Genomic DNA, 24,389 nt, shown 5'->3' on the forward strand with positions numbered 1-24,389 from the left:
CACAAAATGAACACATTGATTATCACAATCTAGAGCAGGAAGCAGAACATTATTGATATCCCAAAGCTCCCTTTCTGCCCTCCTAATAGTCATTAACAATTTCCCTCTTCCCCAAAGGTAACTACTATCCTGATATATTAATATAAATCATATAGAAGAACTTGATATAGACAAGATGGCAAGGAATGTATACTTTTGTATTATTTACTCAAAACTGATAATTATCCAAGTTGTTATAGATATCAGTAGCTCACTCATTTCCTATGACAATATATTGGATGGATATTATGAATATGCCACTATTACCCATTATAATGGTTTGATGATCATTTGAGAGGAATATTAACTAGTGTCGGGCTATTTCAAATAGTGTTGCAATAAACATTTTTGTACATGTGTTTTGATGAACATATGTATGCATTTCTCTTGAGTATATTCTTAGGGGTAGAACTGCTGCATCAATGAACATGTATATTTTTAGTTTCATTAGACACTATCAGTTTTCAAACACAGTGGAACCAATTTGGACAATTAATATGTAAAAGCTCTAGTTTCTTTTTTGATGCTGTATTACTTAATTTCCAAACATATGGTGGTTTTATAATGATTTGACTGTTACTGATTTTTTTAATTTTTTTTTTAACATTTATTTATTTATTTTTGAGACAGAGAGAGACAGAGCATGAACGGGGGAGGGTCAGAGAGAGAGGGAGACACAGAATCCGAAACAGGCTCCAGGCTCTGAGCTGTCAGCACAGAGCCTGATGCGGGGCTCCAACTCACAGACTGTGAGATTATGACCTGAGCTGAAGTCGGACGCTTAACCAACTGAGCCACCCAGGCGCCCCTGACTGTTACTGATTTTTATCTTTTTTCTCAACATTTTTATTTTTTTTAATTTTTAATTAACTTTTAATTTTAATTCCAGTATAGTTAACATTTTTATATTGGTTTCAGGTGTATAGTGATTCAACACTTCCTTACATCACCAGTGCTCATCATGCCAAGTGCCCTCCTTAAACACCATCACCTATTTCACCCATCCCCCCACCCACCTCCTCTCTGGTAACAATCGGTCTGTTCTCTATAGTTAAGAGTCTGTTTCTTGGCTTTGCCTCTCTCTTTTACCTTTGCTTGTCTTGTTTCTTAAATTCCACATATGAGTGTAATCATATGGTATTTGTCTTTCTCTGACAGACTTATTTCACTTAGCATTATACTCTTAGCTCCATTCATGTCATTACAAATGGCAAGATTTCATGCTTTTTTATGACTGAATAACATTCGTGTGTGTGTGCGTGTGTGTGTGTGTGTGTGTGTGTGTTTGTGTGTGTGTGTGTGTGTATTACATCTTCTTTATCTATTCATCAACCTATGGACATTTGGGCTGTTTCCATAATCTGGATATTATAATTAATGCTGCTATAAACCTAGAGGTTTATATCCCTTTGAATTAGTGTTTCTGTATTCAAGGGGGCAGGTGGTAAATACCTAGTAGTGTGATAACTGGATAATAGGGTAGTTCTATTTTTAAGTTTTTAAGGAAACTCCATGCTGTTTTCCATAGTGGTTGCACCAGTAAGAAAGAATATACAATGGGAAAAAGACAGTCTCTTCAACAGGAAGAGAACAGGAAGGAAACCTGGACAGCTACATGCAAAAGAATGGAAATGAACCACTTTCTAATACCATACAATAAAAATAAATTCAAATGGATTAAAGACTTAAATGTGAGACCTCAAACCATAAAAATCCTTGAAGAAAACACAGGCAGTAATCTCTCTGACACTGGCCATAGCAACATTTTTCTAGATATGATTCCTGAGGCAAGGGAAATAAAAGCAAAAATAAACTATTGGGACTACATCAAAATAAAAACTTCTGCACAGTGAAGGAAACAATCAACAAAACTAAAAGGCAACCTACTGAATGGGAGAAGATAGTTGCAAATTACATATCTGATGAAGGGTTAATATCCAAAATATATAAAGAACTAATACAACTCAACACCAAGAAATCTAATAATCTAATTAAAAATGGGCAGAAGACATGAACAGACATTTCTCCAAAGAAGATATACAGATGGCCAACAGACACATGAAAAGATGCTCAACATTACTAATCGTCAGGGAAATACAAATCAAAACTACAATGCAATACATCACCTCACATTTGTCAGAATGGCTAAAATAGAAAACATAAGAAACAACAAGTGTTGGTGAGGATGTGGAGAAAAAGAACCCCTCTTGCACTGTTGGGGGGAATGCAAATTGATTTCTACCTTTCTTTTATAGTCAAAAAAGATATTGTCTGATTAAAATCCTTTGAATTTCTTGCAGCTTGGATTATAGACATGCATATGGCCAGTTTTGATAAATACACAATGTTTACTTGAAAAAGAATGTTCATTCTTCAGTAGCTGTTGCTTTGCTGCAAATTAGGTAAGTTAGGTCAAGTGTGTTAAAAGTATTGTTCAAAGTTTTTATAACCTTAATGATAGTTTTGGTCTCTTTTTTTTCCCATTACTGGGTTATATATTTAAAATTTCTCACTATGACATTCTACTTCTCTATACTCTGGCAATTTTTTGCAGTACATATTTTGAAGGTATATATTACTAGGCACATATAAATTTAGAATTTTATCTTCTTCATGGAGGAATGTAAAAGAACATCTTTTTTTTATGTTTAGCAATACTTCTTCCCTTAAATTCTACTTTGTTATTAATTTATATGTACTAGTTTTTTTTTGAATTAGTATTTGCATAGAATATATTTTTTCATGCTTTTAATTTCATTCTTTCTTTGTCCTTTTATGTGTCTTTATAATGTGTCTTGTAAACAGTAATAATCTGGGATTTTTTATATCCAGTCTGACAGGCTTTTGTTTTTGTTTATTTAGTCCACTTATCTTTATGTGTGTGGTTTTGTTGTTTGCTTGCTATTAATTTTTTTATTGAAGTGAAATTTACAGAGCTGTATCTTAAATATAAAATATGATGAGTTTTTACAAATGTAAACACCCATATAAACAGCATTTACATCATCCCAAAAAGTTCTATTGGTCACATTACAGGCAATCTCCACTTGCATAGACATTGTTCTAAGCTCTGGTGCCATAGATTAGATATGTATTTCATATAAATTAATTCTACAGCCTGTGAGCTTTTGTATATAGTCTCCTTTGCTCCACATGACATATATGATACAAATAGCATATCCTTTTTTTATTGCTGAGTAAATTTACACCGTATGACTATTTTCCTGTTGAGGTACAATTGAGTTATTTCCAGTTTTTGTATATTATGAATAAGGTTATTATATACATTCGTATGTACATGTATTCCTATTTCTTTTGGGAGAAATACAACTGGGTGAAATTTCTGGGTCATAGGATAAAGGTACACTTACCTTTATAAGAAATTATCAAACAGTTTTCCAAAGCCATTGAACTGCTTTACACTTGTACTAAGCCACTTACATGTGATGTAAATCATGGATACACTTGACATTGACTCTATCATCTTACTCTTTGTTTTCTATTTGTTCTGACTGTTCTATGTCTTGTTCATTTTTGTTTTTTGTTTTTGGCATCCTTTGGATTTCATAAAATGTTTTTAATCATCCCAGCTTATTCCTTTAAATTTTGGTTACATAGAGTTAACTAATTATATGAGAAATCAAAATATATATACAAATATATATAGATCAAAATATATATACAAAAACATATAGATCAAATCTTTATCACTTTTTAGGCTATATAAAGATCTTAAAATTCTTTAATACCATTTACTGTCACCTCTTGTCTTTTGAGTTATTGTTGTCATGCATTTAAATTCTATAAAAACTAAATGGTTAAGATGGAAAATTTTATAATACTGTTTTATCACAATAAAAAATATTGGCATAGTGTTAATTTTCTAAAATAAATAAACAAACAAATAAATAAATTGTATGAAACCTTTTTAGCCACATAAGGTGAAATTATTATCATTATTTGTAGTCAATATTCATTTAGGTTACCCACATATTTAAGATTTCATTGCTTTTACTCTTTCCTGAGTTTCTGTGTTTCCATATATTACAATTTTACTTTTGCTTGAAAAAAGTTATTTTTAATATTTATTTTGTGCATGTGTGTTGGCAACAATTTGTTGTAATTTTAGTTTGTCTAAAAATATTTTTATTTATCTTCATTTTATAAGAATATTTTCACTGGTTATAGATTTCTAGATTGGAAGGTTTTTCTTTTTTATCTTAAGAGATGTAATTTTATTGTTTTTTGCCTTCCTTTATTTTCATTTTCTTTGAGAAATTTGCTATTTTGGTCCTTGTAAGTAAAAGCTTATAATTTTTCTCTAGCTGGTTTGAAGGTCATATCTTTTCTATTTTTTTTTCAGCAAAATTTGGTAATTTACCTAGGTGTGTTGTTGTTGTATTTATCATACTTGAGGTTCTTATTGCTTTTTGAATCTATAGTTTGATATTTTTTATTAGTTTTGAAGACTTCTTGGCTATAAAATCTTTAAATATTGGTTCTTTATCTTTTGTTCTTATTTTTCCCTTTCGGACTCTAATTACACATATATTCGATTTTTACATCTGTCCCATATTCTTAATCTCTTTTCTACTTTGTTCTCTCTATAATTTGGATATTATTTTCCATGAACTTAATTTTCAGGTCATTTTCTTCCTTCCATTGTGTCTAACCTATCATCACACATATCTATTGCATTCCCCATTTCATTTTATCACAATGTTTAGTTCTAGAGAGGTCAGTCATTTGCTTCCTTCTTTGAATAGATTTCAATATTTTAATTGTTCTAGTTTATTTATGCAGCTATGACAAGAGGCTTATATATAAACAACACTGATTTATATCTTACAGTTTTGTAAGCTGTGGAGTCCAAGATCAAAGTGCTGGCAGATTTTGTATAAGAGCCACTTTCTGGTTCATAATGGCCATCTTCTCATTGTGTTTTCACATGGTAGAAGGGGCAAGGCAGCTCTGTGGAGGCTCCTTTATAAGGGCACTAATTCCATTCATGAGCACTCCACCCTCATGACCTAATCACCTCTCAAAAGCTCTATTTTATAATACCATCACATTGGGAGTTATGTTTCAACATAGGAGTTTTGGGAGGACACACACATTTGGTATATAACACTAATAAAAAAATCTTCATTTTGCCTAATATTTTTTCAAGTTATTGTAAAATCTGTGCCTTATAACTTTATTATTTGTATTGTATCTGCATTTATCATCTATTTTCTCTTTAGGTCTGATCAGATTGCTGGGTTCACTTCTTTGTGCTTACCTTCTCTCCAGAACTCAGTTTCTGGACTCCCAAGTTTTGGGTTGTCAGTCCTTTGAGACTGTAGAAAACTCTCTCAGCTTCTCTGCCTCTTCATATACCCATTCTGCTAAATTTCTCAGCCTTTATGTCTGTGTTGATTAGGAAGGCAGATAGCTCAAGGGGAAAGTGGCATAAAATGTGAGGCTCATTCCAACGAATTTCTCTTCCCTTTGGGATCTTGGCTTCTTAAATTTGGCTTCCTTGAGAGCTCTATAAAATCTTTAAGCAGACTTTTTTTTTTTTTAAGAGAAACAGGCAGAGGGAGAGAAAGAGAAATAATCTCAAGTAGGCTCCACACTCATTGTGGAGCCAATGTGGGACTCAATCCAATGACCCTGGGATTGTGACCTGAGCCGCAATCAAGAGTTGGATGCTCAACCAAGTCACCCAGGCACTCCTTTAAGCAGATTCTTAAAAAGCATTTTGTCAAGCTTGTCAAAAGCTTGGTGGGAAAACCAGTCTATCTTAGTCTGCCATAGCCAGAGGTATTTACCTTGAATTTTTATGGCAAAGCCAAATAACTTAGTACCCACAGAACCCCCTGGGTTGGGCAATATGACTTTTAGCTCATGTGACTTTTAGCTTTGGGGCAGAGGCAAGCTGAGATCAAGAAAAACCTGGTCAGCTATTTTTCCAAGTCAGCAATAAACAAAGCTCAGAGCAAATCAAAGAAGTATGTCCTTGACCATTCCATCTCCCTAGAAAGAGCAGATGCTTGATAAATTCTAGAAAGGAGCAGCTGTATACTATCCATGAAAATGTCAAAACCTCTGAATTTTTATAATATTCTTTTGTCCAATTGTTATATAATAGAAATATTACAAAACATGAAGAAGCTCCTTCATACCTACAGAGAGAAGTGGAGAATGATATAATTATTTTATCAGCTTGGACACTGTTTGGGCTATTAATGAAGTATCTTGGGGGTGCCTGGGTGGCTTGGTTAAGTGTCTGACTCTTGATTTCAGCTCAGGTCATGATCTCATGGTTGCAAGATCAAGCCCTGTATTGGACTCTGTGCTGGGGGTAGAGTCTGCTTAAGATTCTCCCTCTGCCCCTCCCACGTTCACCCATGCAAGGTCTCTCTCTCTCTCTCTCTCTCTCTCTCTCTCTCTGTCTCACACACACACACACACACACACACACACACACACACACACACAAAAGAAATATCTTCACAAATTCCCTGCTACTCCCCAAAACTCTCCAATATCTGTATGTGGAAATTCAAATTTAGAGTAAATCAAGAGAAATACCCTGAAGTACTGTTTCATCTTTAATTGGAATAGAATACTACAATAATCACTTTTTTATTTTCTGAGTTTTCAAAGTTTTTTTTTAAATAAGCAAGAATGGAATTAGTAAGACTAAACCACTAACTATACAATTAACAAAATAGTTAGTCACTATAGAAATCAGAGTAACAGAATTAAAAAATAAGTTTTTAACGACAAATATGGTTTCTTCATTTCCTTTTGGTTATAATGAATTCTATCCCTTAGTATCTTAATGTGTTATTACTTCTAAATTTTTAATTTTATTAGATTCTTAGGATTAACTTCAAAATCCTTAGAAAAAGACAATAAACAGTAAAAATGAAATTTAAAATACTGTGAACCATTTATTAAGTATATCCTTTTTTAAAGTTTATTTATTTTGAGAGAGAGAGAAAGAGAGAACATGAGCAGGGGAGGGGCAGAAAGAGAGGGAGAGAGAGAATCCTAAGCAGGCTCCATGCTATCAGCATGCAGCCTGATGTAGGGCTTGATCTCAGAACTGTGGGATCATGATCTGAGCCGAAATCGAGAGTTGGTCCCTTATCCTTAACCGACTGAGCCACCCAAATGTTTTGAAACAAACATTCGAAAACATTCCAGTGTTCACTGTTTACACAGAAATTGTATTATACATTATAATTTAAAAATAAGATTTTATTCTAATTGTTGCAGGGAATTTCATTATTGAAACAACCCTGTAATAAATGCATAAGAAAAAAATTCCTTTGGGGGCACCTGGGTGGCTCAGTCAGTTAAGCGTCCAACTTTGGCCCAGGTCATGATCCCACAGTTCGTGAGTTTGAGCCCCATGTCAGGTTCTGTGCTGACAGCTTGGAGCCTGGAGCCTACTTCGGATTCTGTGTCTCCCTCTCTCTCTCTGCACCTCCCCAGCTCATGCTTGCACTCTGTCTCTGTCAAAAATAAATAAACTTAAAAGAAAAAAGAAAAAAATTCCTTTGGTAAAGGCAACTCTTCATTTTCATTTATGTTTTCTGTATTTGAAATATCTATTATTAATTTTGAAGAGTGAGACACAGCTATTTTAAAGTAGGTATAAATTATAAGTAATCTCGGCACCCTATTCAAGAAAATGGAATCATATTTGAGGTATATCACAGATTCTGAAAACACAATTAGAGACTTTGATATTAATAAATGCATATTTATCTGAATTAACATTTTGTACCTATAATCCTTTATGAGTTGGTTGTCAAGAGAGCTATCCCACTGGAGGGATACCTGTCTTCCTATGGTTCTGACAGGCAGTCATCAATACTCAACGTGCCCTTAAATGTTGCAATAATATGAACTCATGTTTTAATCAGAAGGTTAAACATAGTCTTAAGGGTTCTCTAACTTCTAATTCTCTTTATTCATTTTCCTTTGGTAGTTGTCTAAAGCCAGAACCCTGCGGGTTATTTTGCTCAGAAATGTTTAAGCCAGACTGCCAAAAACCTTTTCCTACAGCTTTTGAAAAACCATTTCTCAGATGTATAGGAATTCTTATTTGTCAAAAATCTGCATGAATCTAAAATTAAACACAACAAAAGCCATTCATGTTGAAAAGAATTTATAAAAAAGGAAACCATGGCAACAGAATCATTTATTTTTAACCACACCAACTCTTATCTCTACCTTCACCCCCAAAACTAAGCACACTTAAGCCACAGAATTTCCATGCTTCCTTATTCCTATTGTAATTCTGTAAGAATCAAAAATAGCAACAGGAATTGTCATATTTATATTGCTAAGTATTGTGCAAGCCAGGCTTCTCTTCATGTTTACTTGCTCACATTATCCTACAAATAGCCTTTGAGGAACTTCTGTGTTTGACAAGGGGAAGCTCAGGTAATCCAGCCTACATGGCCAGTGCCACTGTAAACTTGGACAGGCTCTCTGGTGAGAAGTTTAGGGTTCTGATTTAATTACTTAAGGATTCTACATCTTATCAGAAGTAAGCTGACCATGCAGAGCAGGAGCAAATATAACTGCAGCAAATTTCAACATAAGCTAAGCTTTCCTTGGCTCCTCTTTGTGCACAGAATCCAGAAAGCTCTATTTTTGCTGTGGCACTGCCTTTCACATCACTGCCTGATCCTACATCACCATGCCAGGAGAACTCACACAATGTATATGCTTTCCTGAAGCAAAGGATTACAAACTTCCGGCAAAGACTGTTTTGTTAAAATGTCTTAAAAGTACTCATCGGAAGTTTTTAAATGATTGATGACACTAAAAAAATAAACATTATCATATGAATAATTTCAAATACAACTAATTTTCAAGACCAGTATATACTTGAAAATATAATAGCCTCTTCTGATAAATATCAACCAAAAGCATATGGTGTCTGAAATGTGCTTTTCTGATTCCTTTGTCTATTTTGATTTCTGTTAGTTCAGGGTGACAAAAGTAGGGTGTACAAAATAAAAGGTCCATGCCTCATTGGTTTAAATCAGTTCTCCTTCATCCCAGAAGAGCCTCAAGAGAAACAAAGACTTCAGTTTTGAAGATCAATACGTGGGTAACACAAAAAGGCACAAGAATATGTTTAAGGGCATGAAGGGCATTAACCCAATAAGTCAACTGAATGACATGGAAAAGTGATCTTATATTTTCTGGAATAAATGGAAAATCTGATAGTTAAAAGGGCTTGTTTATCTGTTAGCCACACTCAGTTAAATAGGAGACTGCAGGAAGGCTCAGTAAATTACTGGTTACATCAAGAGGAGAGCAGAGACATCGGTTCCTTATCGCTCCATTCTAACTTCTTATTCAGCCCGTTTGTTTCTGTGGTCTGTTTCCCAGAATTCCCCCCATTAGGCTGGCCTGCAGGTCAATATGCCTGACCTTGTTTCACCAAAGGTTTTCTGGGACATGAGTCAAAAGATTACCTGGTATATTTGCACAAAAGCTTTGGCAAATACTCACATAGATACTTAAAAGAATGAATATTTAACAATGACATTAAGTGTCTGGGTTTCTCTGAAGTAAAGGAAAATAAGAAAAACACTGTTTAGATTATTTCCTTGAAACCACACAAAGCCAAAAGTATATTGTTTTTTAGCGTCAGTACAGAGAATCAAAATCTTTCTCTCTTTGGAAGAATTATGAGCAGAAGAGCAGGACTATCATGCAATTCCTCTATTTCTACAGCTGCAGTTACTTTAATTTCCATTTTTGTTTTGTTTCCAACATTTCCCATTTTTGGTAGCAGCTCTACCAATTATTCAGCAAATATTTATTTTGCCCCTATGAAGTCTGAGTCATTGCCCGATAAATAAAATGTGAAGAAGTCAGGATGTAGAAGTACAAAAACATACGGGGATCCAGGTGTAAGTAAGGTTTTGACTATCTACCTTTCACCATCCTTGGGAGGCATGCAAAAAGAAAGGTGTTTACTCAGCACAAAAAATATTAGAAGAACACAAAGGTAAAGAAAAAGGACAGAGATTTTCTTTTCCTACATTTTGTGGAATACTGCTAAATGACCATCCTTGAAACAAACTGAATTTGGACACTATAATTCAATGAACAGATAAGAAAAAATAAAATTCTATCTCTTCTGAGCCTATGGTCAGCTTTGTTATAGTCAAGTTTTATCAATTTGGATACCTTTGCATTGAAAGATTTGCTAAGAAAGTTGATAAGTCCAACATTTTTTATTATTTGGATATGACATTGGAAATTTATTAAATGTATTTAGTAGGTAAGCAAGTGGCAGGAAAAATTTTGAAATATCTGAATGAATTTCCTATAGGCATCCAGTGTGTGCCTATTCTTGGAAGAAGGTAAGTATTTACATTTTTTTTCCATTGCAGGCAAACTGTTAGAAAAGAATGCTGAGGTCAGCATAAGGAAAATTGAAGACTTGTACTCCAGTATTTCATTTGTAGCCAACCTCTTCTTAAGCCTATACATTAAAGTATCTGATATACAACAGGTTAACAATAATAAATATGTGAGTCAGTCAAGGCAAATGGAAAAGCAGAGGAGAAAATAACTTGAGATTAAAGCCTGAGCAAGGATGGGAATGCAAAAGGTATGAGTGTTATGAGGTGCTGCCCCTTTGCCAGGAGAGGGCTGCGGACTTGCCCCCAAGCTTTCTGGCCACCATCCTAAATGGGGAACAAATGGTTACATAATTCACATTGCCCATGAGCTAAATCTAGTGCAGTTATTCAGAAAAAGCATAATTACTCCCAGTACTTAGACTTGAGAGAATTTTCTCCCTCCCTTGGATCCTCATAAAAAAGCCAATGACTTATATCTGGTGAAGCTCCTGGAGAGTATCCTCATAGCGGGTGGGAACATTTCATGGAGGAGCTGCCTCCTATCAGGCCTCTGGGGTCTGGCATCCTCTCAGTACTCAGTAAATGAAGTCACTTAACCTCTTAGTGACCAAGATGCTTCAATTGGAAAACGAGGGCCTGAGTGACCTCTTGGGCTCTGTCCAGAAGTTAAATTCTGTTTCTTGCATTTTGATCATTACAGTAGGTCCTTAAAAAGTTCTGCTTACTAACATTTTTCATCTTAGAAAGGTTGAATAGTCTTGAAATAAGACTATATGTATGTGTGCGTGTTTGTGTGTACATATTCAAACTTTTTGCCCATTGATCTACTGTACTAGGCAAGGTCCAGGAAGGAAACAGAATCCACACCAGTAATTTAAAAAGAGAATATTTTAAAAAAAGGAATTATTAACTGGTAGCAAGTGGGTAGCCAGCACTAAGAGGGGATAAAAGAGAACTCAAAGAATACATGAGGGCTGAGAAACAGTACCCAGTGAAGGAATGCACTTGGAGTGGGGCATTTTCTGCAATGCTTAGATTTAGACTTCATTGGAGAGGGTGTATCTAGCTGCATTTCTAGCCATACTGGTTGGCAGAAAAGTTCACTGTATCACCCAGGCCAACTTTTGTCACAGCCAGTTGGCAGGGGCTGGTGTGCAGGGAACTCAAGCAGGGACTGGCATTCAGAAAACCTTCCACTGGAGTCCCAGCAAAACTTGGTGGAGGGTGTGTCCCTCCCCCACCCCCACCCCTCTGCTCCCCATAACCTCTAGCAGCTGAGCTCTAGGAACAAGAAGACAGAAAGCAATCAAGTCAAGAGAAGTCTCTTCCTCTGGTACTACCTCTCCTCTGACACCTTCCACTGACAAAGCTTAACATGGTGCAGCTGGAAAAGAAGTCTGCACTGATTCCAATTCCAGTATCACAAAGCAGGACAATAAAGGGTGAATTTGAAGATTGGAGGCAAAAAAATGGACAACTGGCATACCCACCTTCCCCTAAGTCATTACATTCTTCAATGTGTAATATGCATATACAAATGTTCATTATGCATTTTATGTTACAGTACATAAAGTGATGCATGTTACAGTGTTGGGATAAGAAACAGTGGCAGTGGGATCTAGGGTACTAGCAATTTCTCCAGCACTCCCATGGACAGTTGACAATGGAAGTTTGCCAAATAAGCATACTGTATTGCTATAATGACTTTTTAATATTCATGGTATACAAGTTTGTGATTTAGAGCATCACAACAACTTAGTAAGCCAATAATCATCTGAAAAAGGAGACCATATTTTGGGTAAATGTTAATTCATTTATTCAGTCAGCCAACAGATATTTGGTAAATATCTATTATACACTAGATGCTAGGGATATGGAGCAAGATAAAAATTAAAAAGCCCCAAAGAATTTACAGTGATAAGTGCTGTGAAGAAGATGCATAAGTGCTATGAATGAGAATTATAGGGAGACTTCACCTACTCAGGAAGATTGTGCAGAATTCTCAGAAGTGCAGTTGAGGGTTAGCTGAGAGGAGGAGTTAGTTGCCTAAGGGTAGGGTGTGGTGGGCAAAAAGCAGTGCCAGGCATATCCTGTGCAAAGACCCTATGATGGGAAAGAAGATATATTCAAGGAACTGAAAGATCTGTGTGCCTGAAGCCTAGGGATCATGGGAAGGGATCGCTGAGAGAGATGAATTCTCCAGCTAACTGCCTTTGACTTCATCTGTGCCAAAGGCTCTTCTGGGTCTCCAGCCTACTGGTCCATACAGCAGATTTGGACTTACTAGCCTCCATAATCAAGTGAGCCAATTCCTTATAATAAAATCTTTCTATATATACATCACATATCCTAATGGTTCTATTCCTCTGGAGAATTCTGACTAATACAGATTTTGGTAGGTAGGAAAACACCATGTGGCTACTTCTTAAGGATTTAATACACTGTGTCAATGGTTCTCAAATGGGGGCAGTTTGGGGGACGCTTAGCAATGTCTGGAGACGTTTTTGGTTGCCATTACTTGGGGAAGCTGATATTGGCATCCAGGGAGTAGAGACCAGGCTAAACCTTCTAAATTGAATAAACATAGCCCCCCGACAACAAAGAATTATCCCTTCTATATTGTCAATAGTAGCAAGGTTGAAAAATCCTGCTCTGTCTGAATGGATAGCCATTGAAGTATTTTAAGCAGGACCAGGGTCAGGGGTTGGGGTGGGTGGTAGGAGGAAAGATCAGTGAGACTGATCTTTTGCATTTCAAAAATATCTTGGTCTGGAGAAAGTCCATAGTAGACACACATTGTGATCAAAGGGGTCTTAAGAAATACTGCTGTCATTGTTAGCCTTGTAAAACCTTAAGTGAAATTCATTTGTTTACAATTTTTCATAGTATTATTATTATTTTTAAATTATAGCCATAAAAAATTCTGGACCCCATTCCTCAGGAAGAAGGAGAAAGTGAGTGATAGCATTATTCAAATGGTTTAACATAGGGGGAAACAATTAAAAGATGGATAATGTTCATCCCTCAGTTATCTCATTCAAATGACATGTGTGACTGATTTCTGTGAAATTAAGGAATTGATTTGTTTTCTATCAACTCAACTTTCAGACTTAAATTTTCCAGGTAAGTATGCAACAAATTTCCCCAAATTTCCATATGGTTAAGTGTTACTTAAGACTAGCTGTACAGGGGGGCGCCTGGGTGGCGCAGTCGGTTAAGCATCCGACTTCAGCCAGGTCACGATCTCGCGGTCCGTGAGTTCGAGCCCCGCGTCAGGCTCTGGGCTGATGGCTCGGAGCCTGGAGCCTGTTTCCGATTCTGTGTCTCCCTCTCTCTCTGCCCCTCCCCCGTTCATGCTCTGTCTCTCTCTGTCCCAAAAAATGAATAAAAAACGTTGAAAAAAAAAAAAAAAAAAAAAAAGACTAGCTGTACAGGAAGTCATAAATATTATGGTGGAAAGGTAATGAAGACTAAATTCTGAGATTTCTAATTTGCAGCCATAGGACCCTTAGCTGAGCTCTGAGGGGAAAGGATCCTGATTGCTGTAGGAAGTTTTTGGTATTGCAGTGATAGATGTGAAAATTAGGAAAAAGTGTATTCAGACAGCCCAGTATGTCACAAGACATTCAGACAGCACAGCATATCAACGTACAGTTTGTAGCCCATTCAATTTACCCTATCTTTAACTCAGAAAGGATAATATCTTAACATTCGGACACCTTTTAACCCCCATTCCTTTCTGTCCAGAGATCATGAAAAGTATAGATTGTAGATATACTTCTATAACCAGCTTTGTGGTAAGATTTTTAGAAGAGATTTTGTTTTCAACTCTCTTTAAATAAATTATGAATACTGAAAACCATTGCAAAGGTTGTAACCAGACTTGAGTATTTGGCAAACTCTTTTCTTTTTGGCAAACTTAATTTTCCTTTCAAATTCTGATTGAACCAGGCATGTTGGCCCACCTAGACCCAACTTCATCAAAGTACTAATTCTCACTGTATTTTCAAGTTATCAGACACTTCCTTTGATCCTTAGACAAAGAGAAACTGTCAGGAAAAAAAAAAAAAAAGATGGGCTGTGATTGAATGCTAAAAGCCAGTGAAAGTAGCTAAAAATAAAACTGTCATCCAAAGAAATATTAAAAAAAAACTTCTGTCTTCATGCAAAAAGGAAAAATAAGAATCTTGATGTTGGCTGGGAAATAAATAACCATGAAAAGTATTTCTTAAGTAGGAAAATCCTAGAATATTATAATTCCAGAGATTCTATATGTTTTTATCTGGGTGAAAAAGTATACATTACTTTTTGCACTGTTGAGCCCACTTGATGCTTTTATTAATTTATACCTTCAAGTCTTCCCCACCCCACTATTATTTGCTTAAAACAAATCAGTGAGCAAACAAACAGGCTAGAGTATTAGAAAGGAAAACTTATGAAAACTGGAAGAATTTGATTCTTACCAATTAGCAGTGTGTATTAAATAGATTCTTAACAGTTGATATCATAAAGATTAATTACCATTTAGGACTCAGAATTATACATATTAAGTAACTGAATATTCAATCCAGAGGGCTTCTATATACATTTTTAAAACTATAACTGCCTGGCTTCCTCATTTGTACTTGAATTGGCCCCAATACTACACTGTTCTCCCCATGTATACACATATTCACCTTTCACTCACACTCCTGATAAGCGGAACCACATTTCTTTGGAGATGGAAGCAATCTAGATAGTGGCTAAAAGTGTGGATGAACAAGCAGCTGCAGGGGTGATGTCTACAATATTTAATGACTGTCCTGCAAAGAATCAGAATCACCATTTATAAAAACACTGACCTTCCTACCTCTTGCTACATCACATTTTAAATCAAAGAAAACAAAGATCCTAAAAGAGGAAACATGTGGCCAACTGTAGCCCCTGAAATCAATCTACTCCACTGGAGGACATTTTAAATGTGAGAGCATTTGCCTTCATGCTTTGTGCTTTCCTTGTTTTTTTGTTTTTGATACTTATCCTCTCTTTGCCAGATTGTTGGCCGATAAATTATTTTCAAACATTTATATGACTTCTGTTTATGTATTCCAGAAGGGGGAAGACCTTTTGTTATAGGTAGTAAAAATCAAGTGAAACAGAGAGTCAGGGTCGTGATTTGCCAAAGGTCAAGGGTCATGACAAGTGACTGACTCCAGAGGCTTTGAGGTCAGAGGTGCAACTGGAATCCCATAACCTCCACTCTGGCTTTTTACATTACAAAGGAGAGCAATGCTTTCCTAACTTCTGTGAAGGAATCTATCTTCCCAGTTTTCCTTGAAAAATTATTTCAAAATGATTCTGCCCATGATTTTTCCCCTTGAAACCAAGTGGCATGAAATAGGCTTTTATATAAATTGAATGTCTCCTTAGCTTTTTATTAGTATTCTATACTGGCAACCTAGAGGAGGAGGAACTAACAGAGATTAATATGTGTTTTTTTAAATGGAAAATAAGCACATTTTTTAAAAGTTCAAAACCCAAAGAGGTATATTTATCTTTTTGTTATTTTCTTTTTCAATCCCATGTGTATTTATTGAATGTACCTAAAATTTTGTTTTCCTTGAAAGACTTAAGTAAGAGCAATAGTGGTCTCTTATGCTTTCTATTGGGGATATATCTTTAGAGTTAAGTTCTTAATACAGGTCCAAAATAAGGTTTTGTAACAGGAACCATTCTGGCATTATTATATATACATTTTTATTTAAAACAAATACAAAACATCAATGATGTCAGGGCCTCTGTTTAGGTCAGAGTGTCTGGCAGATCTCATAATATATTAGTGGCTGCAGCTATATCTATACCATGTGAACTGGAGGAAAAATGCAGAACCTTACTTTTCAACTCCATTGGTTTCTAACCTCTCATGAGCACTTAATTCCACATAGAGAAGGAAATAGTCACGCTGTAGAATCCTGTGGCCCATGAAGGGTAATTGGATAACATCTTTTGAAAGATTTACAAGGCTGCCAAGGATTTTGCCAGCTTTAAACCTGATTGATTCAGTGTGAAAAGATCTGAACAATTCTGACCTAAAAGTTTAAAGACAGACCTTTCCTGTGAAAGTATAATTTAGAGCCTGTAATAAAATTGTATTGGAAAACACCACATTGAAGAACATAGCCATAAATTGCAAAACGTAGCATTATGTTAAAGGACATTTTTTTCCCTCAAGTCCTCTGAAAGAACCCTAATTGTTTACCAGATACTTTAATAATGAAATGTTTTTGTTTTTGTTTTATTATTATTATTTTTTGCTTTATTTTTATTTTTTTTCCCTGGGAGAAGTCCTTCAAGAGAGACAAAACTATCCAACTACTTTGCCTCCCTAACCAAGAAGTCAATTCTTGATAATACATACAGATGGAGTTTATATAAGTTTTTTTCTTATTAGGTAAAATAAAGAAAAGCGAAATTCTGTTTATCTTTAACAAAGAGTAGACTAAACAGACTTGTTCCATATTTTAATTTTTCAAGGTGCTAATTCTCATCATATATTAATTTCCATTTTGACAAAATATATACACTCATAATTAGTACAATATTTTGTGGGTAGACTCAAATGCCTGTGATGACTCAGACAGATTAATGATTAAATATCTTCCAGCTAATTACTCCAGGCCATTAATTATTTATCTAAGTCCATAATTCTATCATCTATTTTAGCCTCCCTCTTTTATTTCCCATTTTGGAAGAAGCAGGTCTGGGAAAACTAAAGCATAAACATTTCAAATAAACAAAATTAAGCAGAGTACATATATCTTTTTTTCCTTTTCTTTAGAATCAGGGAAAAATGGAGACTATGGTATTTAGACAAAAGCCTATTGATCTTTAAACAATACCTCCTTTGTGACATGTTCACTAACTTTGTGTTTCTTCCTCAAATTTCAGTTTGAAGGATTAGGGAAAAATGCCATGTGCCCACTTACCTGTGATTTGGGAGATATGCCATTTGCTTTCTGATTCTTTGAATCATGTGAACTAGTCTTAGATATTTAAAATAGGAATCCCAATTTAGGGTACTTTTGTCCCTATACACATATTTACAAGTGACCAGAAATGACTGCTTTTTTATACAGATTTGTGAGAACACAAACTTGTCAACAAATTGAAAGCTTACTTTCCCACCATCCTTTCAAAAGACTAAACAAAAACAGAACTGTACCATTAAGAAAGAAGTTTCAATTAAGTAATGTGTAAAGGAGGAAACTTCTTCCGTGTAAACTAGTTTATATTGAGAAAGGCGTTCCTAAAGCAAAGAGGGGACAATGTGCTGGGCTCTCATATTTCTTTCCTGAAGAATTAGGCAGTAAGTTAGCTCAGGTTTTCACCCTTTCCAACTCTAAGTAGAGTTAAGTGTCTAGGAGGTAATTCAACCGGCCACCTGAAAATCTGCCCTGTCTTAAGAATTAGAACAGTTCCACCCTTATTGAAGCCATCAAGAGTTGAATAAATTCCACTGTATCAACTTCCAGCTGGCTGTTAGCAATTTCTGCAGGACAGTGTTAATATGTTGGTCTACAACAGTACTCTAAACTGGCACGGTCCCCAGAAGCTCTTCCTCAGAACGTTACAGTCAGTTAAGGCGAAAATTGTTACCTACTGGAAAAATACCCCAGGGTGAATGAAGAGGCATATTAGGAATTGGCAATAAAAGTATTTTTTGATATGTTCACATCACTTCAAATATCTTTATACAAGTCATCCATTCAACAATAAAGGCTTAGAACAGATAGCCTTTTCCAGATGCTTGACTTTGAGTTCTGGTGCCACCTAGTGGAAAGGAGGAGGAAGAGAAGATGCAATAGAGGCCTGATGAGACACCGCTCAGTAGATCATGACTATCATTTGACTAATTTCCTTCAAATCACTTAGTATATAAAAATTATCTGTCACTTTCCTGATGAGATATTTTTGGCTCCCCATCAGTTAAAGGATTATCAAACCCCTATTTCTCTGACATACCTTTGTAGCATTACTTGCAACTATTTCTCTCCATAAGTTTTTCATAATAGCCAGGTTGGTCTACTTCCAAACCACAGTCCTCATCTTTGCTCATGGTACCTTCCCAGACAGAACAGACTCTCTCATCTTTTTAGAATCTCTTCTTTGGAAAGACCTTATGGATGAATTAGTTGTCTCCAGTCATTATGCTTCCCATAAAATCCCCTTCTAAGAATTTTCCTCAGTCTCTTCTTGAACATCTCTGGAGGCAATGAATTCAACCTGATCTGAGATAGCTTGCTAGATTTTCAATCACCTCTGGGTAGGAAGTGTTTTCTTACATTGGACCTACAGGTTCAGCTCAAGAGCACCTCACATGGAGGTGTGAGTTCAGTGCAGACTCCAGAGCAAGTTGAGTTCACATTTCAACTTTGCAGCTTTCTAGTTGTGTGACACTGGGAATATGACAAGCTCTCTAGATCTCAGTTTTTTCACAATAAAATAAAATGAGAATAATGCCTATTATCGTATCAGCATTGTGAATCAGCTTGTAGGTGTGAAAGCACTTACCTGCTTTCACGGTACATGCTTTAAAAGTGTTTGATTTATTATATGTATAACTTGGGGGATTCATCAAGATATAAGCAATGGTTGCAGTTAATGGGAAGAGATGAAAAGAGTATACTTAATGATAAACCTCAATGTGTATACTTGGACTATTTTACCTATAAGGTGCTCCACTAGTTCCTGAAGATATAAATTTGGAAGATGCTGCATGCTATAGGCAGCTATCTGCTATATACAACTATACAGCCATATATATAGCTGTACATAGATACATATACATAGATATGTGATAATTAACATAATCAAGGCTGTCAATTCCCAACATATTAACAACTTACCTTACTTTGCCTAAGTTGGCATTTCCTAAACCTATTTGACCCAATAATCCTTTTTAATGTAACATCTTAACATCTTAATACACATTTATGGCTTAAAAGAGGGATCTTCAACTCAAAACCTTTAAGGACAAAGCAAATCATGCAAACCGGGGAAGTAGGTCAGGTTAAATGCAGTATGGGATAATAAGAATTATGGAAAATAAGAGGATACATATCTCACCTAAATGCAGTTCAGTTTGGCTTGTGAAAAACACTGAGGCCTAAGAAAACATATCTGCAAGCTGACCCTGGGCCATGTTCAGCCAATCTGTGATTCCTGCAGCGTGGCTAAAGGGAACTAACTGTGTAACCTGGGGAAGAATGTATTTTTAGAGATAATAAGGAGAACTTAACAAAAGAGATTGTGAAGGAGAGGTAAAAGATATCAAATCAGGAAAGGGTAGCATACTGGAAACAAAAAGAGGCAAAACAGAGGGGTCTCTGGAACCAGAGAGAGGGTGTATTCATTTCCATTGCTGCTGTTACAAAATGCTACTGCCTATTGGCTTAACACAAAACTATTATTTTACAATTCTGTGGGTCAGAGTTTGATGGGGATCTCAGTGGGCTAAAATCAAGCTGTTGGCAGAGCTGTTCCACTTTTGGAGGCTCTAGGTGAGAATCAGCTGCCTACCCTTTCCAGTTTCTAGAAGCTGCTTACAGTCCTTGGCTTTGGTTTGGCCCCCTTCTCCAGCAAAGACATGTTGTGTCCAGTCCTTTTTATTTCACATTAGTCTAACCTCTTCTCCTGCTTCCCTTTTCCACTTAAAAAAAACTCTTTAACTTTTTATTTATTATTTGTGTGTGTGTGTGTGTGTGTGTGTGTGTGTGTATGTGTGTGTGTGTGTGAGAGAGAGAGAGAGAGAGAGAGAGAGAAAATCCCAAGCAGGCTCCACACCCAGCATGGAGCCCAGCAAAGGGTTTGAGCCCATGACCCCAGGATCATGACCTGAGCCAAAATCAAGAGTCAACCCTCAACTGCCTGAGCCACCCAGGCACCCCTCCTTCTTCCACTTAAAAAAAAAAACAACCTTGTGATTACATGGAACTCATCTGGATATGCCAGGATACTTTATTTTAAAGTCAGCCAATTAGCAACATTAATTCCATCTGCAACCATAATTTCCCTCTGTCATGTATCACAACAAATTCACAGATTCAGGAAATTAGAACACGGACACCTTGGGGGAGCCATTATTTTGCCTATAGCAGAGAGTAAATAGGAAGAATACTGAAGAGAGGCCACTATGACTCAGCAAGGACTGGAGCTTCTTTGCACCCCTGCTCCCCTCAGACTATCCATCCTCTTCATAATAATGGGAGAGAAAGTTAAGAAAGGGGAAGGAAATTGAACCCCATCTGGCAAGAAATTATGCTCATAATATACAGTGTGTGGCTCTATGGTGTCCATACAAATTAGAATACAGATGCTTCTTCAGGAAGAAGGATTAGAAAAGGGGCCTCTTAAAGAAAGAGAAAAGGGGGCCTTTTCTAAGCAGATAAAGTCCCAAAAGCTTACCCCACCCCCATCTAAGGGAAGATGGTTTCAAAAAGAACCCCTACTCAGGCTGATGCGGTCCTGTGAAAGACCTTGGAGAGAGATAAGCAGAGAGCCCATATAGCCTCAGCTGGCTTCTTTTGCATGGGGCACAGCCTGACAACAGGGGCCCAGTGGCAGGCAGCAGACAGCCTGTATTCTGGGTCATCCTGTGAAAGCTTCTCCTCAGCCGCTGAGACATGCTTCTTCCATGGCCTTCCCCAAATTTTGTAGGGTTTTCTCGAAGGGTTTTGTACCAAGCTCTAGGATAGCCCATAGCATATGTTATCTTGGTTTCTTACATAAATACCTTTCTTCTTGACACAGTGAGTTGTCTGAATACAAAGGACATTTAAAATACTTTTTTTCAATCCCAGCAGAATGTCTATTTATATCATTAGATTTACCATTGGTGGGGTACCTGAGATGATTTCACAGGATATTAAGATAAATTTTAAAACATTGCTAGTTTAGGATTTGAGTCTATATTTATGTGTTTGTGTGTGTGTGTGTGTGTGTAGCTTCCTGATATTCAAAGTGTGTCCTCAGCCTCACTGGGAGCTCATGAGAAATGCAGAAGTGTGCCCCACCCAGACTTAGTGCACCAGAATCTTTTTTTTTTTTTTTTTTTTTGAGAGAGAGACAGACAGACATGCAGACAGACAGTGTTCACATGGGGGAAGGGCAGAGGAAAAGGGAGAGAGAATTTTAAGTAGGCTCCATGCTTAGGTCTCAGCCAAACTTGGGGCTTGATCTCACAACTGTGAGGTCATGACCTGAGCCAAAATCAAGAGTCAGATGTTTAATCTTAGTTTTGTCTCCAGGTAACTTGTGCACATAACAAATTTTGAGAAATAGGGATGAAGAATCAAACCCATGATCTGACAGGTAATACTGTGTAGAATGGGGAACATTTTTAAAAAGTGAGTCCATTTAAGCTTCATTTAAAGAAAAATACCCCATAGGGGTTACCTAATATGGCAAACGGTGAAAGACCTTAAAAAAAAAGACTGAAATGTGGAAAATAATGAACACAAAAATGTGACTAAAAAAATGTGTGTTGAATTTGTTGGATATTTAATTTTCTGTGTCTTTTGGCACCATGTTATTACTCTCACCTAATAGATTGCTACTTTCTTTTTCCTGCCACCTCTATCTTGAGTCTTCTTTCCATTTTCCTTCGTAAGTCAGTAACTTCAAAGCTTTGCCTTATTCATTTCTTCACTTAGTCAACAGATAACTTACTGAGCACTTGTCTGTGCCATATTCTAGGCATTGGTAAACAAAAAATGGTTTAGCATTAGATAGATATTAGAGATATTATATTATCACCATAGATATTATCCCATCATACCTATGATATCTGAAATTCATGTAGGCACCTAGAGTAATTCCTCTATTGCTGACAAATAACAAATGCAAGAACAAAGAACAAACCCAATTATCTCCAGGTTTGACTTAATCACACAAAGCAATGAGCACATGCACATGTTACAATATGTTAGTTATAAATGAAAGTTTACTTATTGCTACTTGGGGGCAATACAGTCTTACTCTTGGAATCCTGGGCATTAATTATTCAACCATACCTTTCCTAATCTAACCCTCAGGAAATCAGGAATTTCAGAGGTAAAATGCTTAACCTACAGAGCTTATTATTCTTTTCAGACTTTCAAAATAGTCATACTTCAGGAAGATGCTAATCATGATTCTCTTGTTTACTTATGAGTAAATCTTTTACAGTGTAACATTAGGGATATTGTTCATCTGTATTTTTCTAGTTTAACACTTCCAAGTGCCTAAATGAAGTGATTCATGAATGGCTTAGAGTGTGGTTTTAAGATCAAGAGACATGGGAAATTTGTACCTATAGAGTATCTTTCAATTATAAGAAAACCTTACTTATTTTGGGGTGTCTAAGGTAGCTTAGTTGGTTAAGCATCTGACTTTTGATTTCAGTTCTGGTGATGAATTTGCACAGTTGTGGGATTGAGCCCCACGTGGGGTTCTGTGTTGAGCACTGAGCCTGCTTAAGATTCTTTCTCTCTACCTCTCTCCCACTCTCTCTCTAAAATAAAAAATGTAAAAAAATTTTCAAAAGAAAACCTTATTATTAAAGATTTAGAGCAAATGATAATCAATATTTTATTTGTTAGAAAATTGATTCAATAATCCAATGAAGATCTAATACGAATTATTGACCACTGAGGTGGTTTTAGTATCTAAGACATTCAAATGATCACTTCTGTGCATTACTTTGATGTGAGAGCTATGATTTAATGTTTATCAGATGCCTTAAGTGCTTTTTTTGTATCTTCTGATTTAATCCTCACAACTTTCATCTTACGGGAGAGAAAACTGAGGTACAGTTGATTTGAATCCAGGCAATGTGAAGATAAAGTTCAAATTCTAATCCTTTCATTCCTTCCTTGTCATTAACTTTTTTTTTTTAAGTTCATGATGTCTGTGAAGCATGAGTCTCTAAAAGCAAGGAAAAAAAAACTAGCTAGCTTGAAGAAAAAATAAATTGAAATGGAAAGCAATTAATTTCTCTTAATGCGAATGAAGGATGACCTAAATACTTGTGGAGAAGTGATTTCAAGTATGGAAATGTACAGGAAAAAAAATCTTCCTTACTAAATAAGCAATTTAGCATTAATCCTCCTGTTTTTTAATCTTTATATTTTACATTTTTCATATTTGCTCTTAAAACTTTCTATTTTCTACCAAACCACAGGGGTACATCGTTACATATATGTACATTCTCCTTCTCAATGTATGTATGAATATATATTCATACACACACACACATACCATTATTTATTTATAAAATGACTGAGAATCATTGCCTTGACCCTCTTTACCCCTCTGTAAATCTCTCAGTTCTTTGTTTGGCAAGAAAGTATGATCAGTAGAATGAACCTGCATCTACAACCAAAGAAATCTTTAATTCAAACCCTTGCTTATGACTGGCTATTTGTGCCTCGGTATCTTCTATTTGTAACATGAGAACCATAGCAGAACCCAACAGAAAGGGCTATTAGGAGGATTAAATGGAATAAGGAATGTCAGTAGTACCTTCCCTCTGGAGGAGCTTTAGGACTTGAGCCTCCAAACTTGTTTCTTGATGTGCTGGTAAAAGATATAGCCTAGATTAGGCTGTGCTGGTTAGATTTCAGCCTTCCTTGTTTCAGTCCATAAGCTAGGACTCAGCATAAACCCCATTCAGTCTAGTCTGCATGTTCTATATCAGCCACAAAATGTCCTCATGCAAAGACAGCTTTCCCTTCAGTGTGTGGTGGCTTTGCAGTTGAGAAATACAGAAACAAAGATCTAGTAAAATTAAGTTACTTAAAATAACTGAAGTAATATACACTGGAAGGTATGTGATGACATCATTGTATAATAATATTACTACATACATTAGAAAAACTTTCAAATGCATACATTTTTCTCTGTAGTTATGGTTATTATGGATGCAGTAATTTTTATGTAGTC

At 36.0% G+C, this 24,389-nt stretch overlaps 1 long non-coding RNA gene across 1 annotated transcript; it reads right to left on the reverse strand.

Moving 5' to 3' along the window:
* Window positions 1–18,143: 18,143 nt before the first annotated feature.
* On the reverse strand, window positions 18,144–24,023 carry LOC131483669 (uncharacterized). Its single transcript, XR_009247853.1, has 3 exons — window positions 23,970–24,023; window positions 22,010–22,159; window positions 18,144–18,239 (listed from the first exon to the last, which is right to left on the reverse strand). It is a non-coding gene; the product is annotated as an uncharacterized LOC131483669 (long non-coding RNA).
* Between the last annotated feature and the right edge of the window lie 366 nt (window positions 24,024–24,389).

Source organism: Neofelis nebulosa, chromosome 1 (genome assembly GCF_028018385.1).
Source record: "Neofelis nebulosa isolate mNeoNeb1 chromosome 1, mNeoNeb1.pri, whole genome shotgun sequence".
NCBI lineage: Eukaryota > Metazoa > Chordata > Mammalia > Carnivora > Felidae > Neofelis > Neofelis nebulosa.